Here is a 3049-nt window from a genome sequence, read left to right on the forward strand (position 1 = left end):
CAAATTACAACTGAGTTGTAAGATTGGCCATTTTGAGGGCCGCACAATTTCGCCTAAAATGGCGTAATAAAGATGAAGTCAGCTTTAAAATATTTTCTTTCACCTGGTATTTTACTTAAATATGACTAATACGGTTTTGGGCTCGCGAATTTGGTGAAAACTAAATTAACACAAAAGCCTACCTAGCAAGTTTTGGAAATTTCTTCAGGACGACTTGTCGCGAGTGTTTCGCCTCCGCTTCCTCCATTTTCTTGACCAAATTAGGCACAGCTACCAGCAAAAAGCCAAATCTAACAGTTTGCCACATTAAAATCCATTTTCCCTGCTTTTGGACCACAACTGATGATACATTATAATCGGCATGCTTGATAAACAAGAGTTCGCCATTTCACACTTCCCTGGTTTATATCGCTGGCCGAGTACCAAAATGCATTATACTGTCCATCCAGAGAGTTAAATAAACGCTTCGTGGTAACAGTACTCGGTAAATACGTGCCTGGGAATAATCCAGTCGAACATGCTTTGCTAAAATCGAAAGGTACGCGTTGATAGTGAAGCGAAGGACTTGGTGTTGACAAGGAATTGTACACCGGAAATGAGAGTAGCAAGACTGCTGACCGGATATACTTTCAAAATGTAACTTTTGGTTTTCTGTTTTGTTTGGTTTGATGACTTTAACCGTAACCTTTTAAATACACTTAAATGTTGCACAACCTTTAAATTGTTTCTGGATTTGTTTTTACTTGTTCATTTGTTGTTCGACATAAGTGATATAATTTAGTGCATGTTCCGATCTGTCACTAATGCACCAGTCATTTGAAATCCCCGACCCCCCCCCCCCCCTCGGGCATGAGCGGGGCAAAAGCGGGGCTTTCACCTCAGATTCACTCCATTTTGGTCTCCCACTATGCGGGGGATGCGCCAGAAATCACGGTCTTTGCATCCCAGACCAGGGGATAAAGCGGGGCACTCACTCCATGGTCAGCGGTTTGCATTTTTGCGCCACATGGTAATTTCGCATACATTATTTATGTCCACTTGCTCAAGATGAATAAATTACCAATACTGAGTGAAATACAACTAAAAACTGTCCGCAAGATTTGAGAAAATTCCTTTTACGTTAAATGTTAGTTTGACAATAATAGCGCATTAAAGACGCTGGAGACATTAATTTATGATAGTTTAAGTTGCCGGAGTTAGAATACAATGTACCGGTAATAAGAAGTTTCTAGTTTTAGAGATCCATTAACAGAGAGCCAGCTGTTCAAAAAACACAGAGCATATTGTAATATCATCCTGCATTTCCATATAAAGTTGAGTTGGAAATTTCAAATAGTGGTCTTCTTCCTTGTCCATCGGGGATCCTTTGCAAATGTATTCCTAGCTGCTATGAAATATAATGTGTTCATTGCACGGCTACCAACGTTTTTATCATCCCTTACTGTCATCCCTTGTTGTGCTTGGCTATAACAAGTTTTCTACATGAATTACCATTTGTGTGGATCATATAAAGGGGCGGGGGAGTTCACCATTCACTTTTCTCCCAGGGGCCGGGGACTTCACTTGCTTTCACTTGCCAAAAAAGTGAATGCCCCGCTCATGCCAGAGGGGGGGGAGGCGGGGGTTTCAAATGACTGGTGCATAATCTGGGCGCAAGGGTACACATCAGAAATAACGAAGTTGGAATATTTAATCACCGCCTGCCAATTAGTAAAAAAGCAGTAAACTTGTCGAGCCACCTCTGCTTCTAAAAAATATTTTTATTCTCTACGTCGATTTTTTTTAATTAATTGTTACACGTATTTGGTGCTTTTCCCTTTTTTCTCTTTGATGGGGGAGTATCTGACGGGAAGTATATTTATCAACTTGTTCTGAAAAGAAAATTTGCATATTGGAGAGTGAGGTAAATAAACAGGTCAAGTCGAAACAGTAAACATGGCCGAAAGAGAGAGGCAGAGCTAGAGAATGAAGAAAGAGCAGAGATTATTCATCAGGTTGCTGAAGAAATATCTGCTTCGTTAGCAGCAATGGAAGTAGACGAGCAAGCTGTGTCCGAAGTGGAAAGCTGTTTAACCTACAAAAAAATGGCCTTGTGTTCCATGAACAAAGATCAACTCTGTGCAAAGCTTACACTGCCAAATCTGAAAAGCATATGCCGTAAGTACGGCGTTCAGGGCGTGTCTGGGGGCCGAAAGAAAGAGCCGTACGTCGACGCACTTTCCAGTTTCGTATCCACATGGCCATGTAATTTGCATAGAACATAGTGAATATTCTAGCATTTAGTTTAATCATTCCCCCACCGCGGAGCACTATAGATACGTGTCGCTGTGAAGGATGTAGCTTTCAGGCAATAGAGTATAGTAATCAACGAGTCTTATCTGACCTCTGGTAACATCATAGTGTAGTTAAAGTAATTACCTTAACAACTTCTGGTATTGCAGCTATAAGGGGCAGTCGTAGTTTAAAGAGAACAATAGGGGTCACGTGACCAAGACTTACCACACTACGGAGTGAGAGCTAGGGTTATGCTTAACCCATAATAGTACCTGGATTTGGGTTGCAGGTTTGTGGTTTATGGTTTAGGGTTAGGGTTGAGTTGTTGGGGTTAGGGTTAGATTTAGGCTCAGGGTTGCAGTTTGGGCCTGGGCTAGTCACGTGACAAGCACTCCTACCACACTGGATCACCTTAGTTGAAGTAAGTGTAGCCTTGTGACTGTATTGGACCTAAGTAAAGTTTCTGGTCAAGCTACAATTTCAAATTAAATTATTTACTCCCTCTTGCTTCGATTTTGTGCTGTGGTCTGATTTTTATTATTTGAGGGCTAGTGCCATGACCACCCTCCCCCCTAACTTCTTGCCCTGTGCTCAAGTTGACACAAACATTTGAAGAGGGACTAGTATTGATGAGCCTTGCATGTTTGAAGAGTCTCCAAACTCGAAAGATGAATTGACTGACAAAGAGTATTTTTGGTTAAAAGAATGCGACGCCTTTTCCAGTCTGTAACAAGTTTATCAGTATAAAAATAATCCTGCACAGTATTTTGGAGAC

General features: G+C 41.3%; 1 protein-coding gene across 1 annotated transcript in view; it reads right to left on the reverse strand.

The window, feature by feature from the left end:
- LOC144638875 (gamma-aminobutyric acid type B receptor subunit 2-like) overlaps positions 1-817 on the reverse strand; it is a 35835-nt gene extending 35018 nt beyond the window's left edge. The window contains exon 1 of the mRNA XM_078498181.1: positions 183-817. The gene's annotated coding sequence lies outside the window, so the exon portion shown is untranslated. The remainder of the gene's footprint in view (positions 1-182) is intronic.
- Positions 818-3049: the final 2232 nt, after the last annotated feature.

The sequence above is a fragment of the Oculina patagonica genome, chromosome 2 (assembly GCF_052425735.1).
Source record: "Oculina patagonica isolate OP01 chromosome 2, crgOcupat, whole genome shotgun sequence".
Classification (NCBI taxonomy): Eukaryota; Metazoa; Cnidaria; class Anthozoa; order Scleractinia; family Oculinidae; genus Oculina; species Oculina patagonica.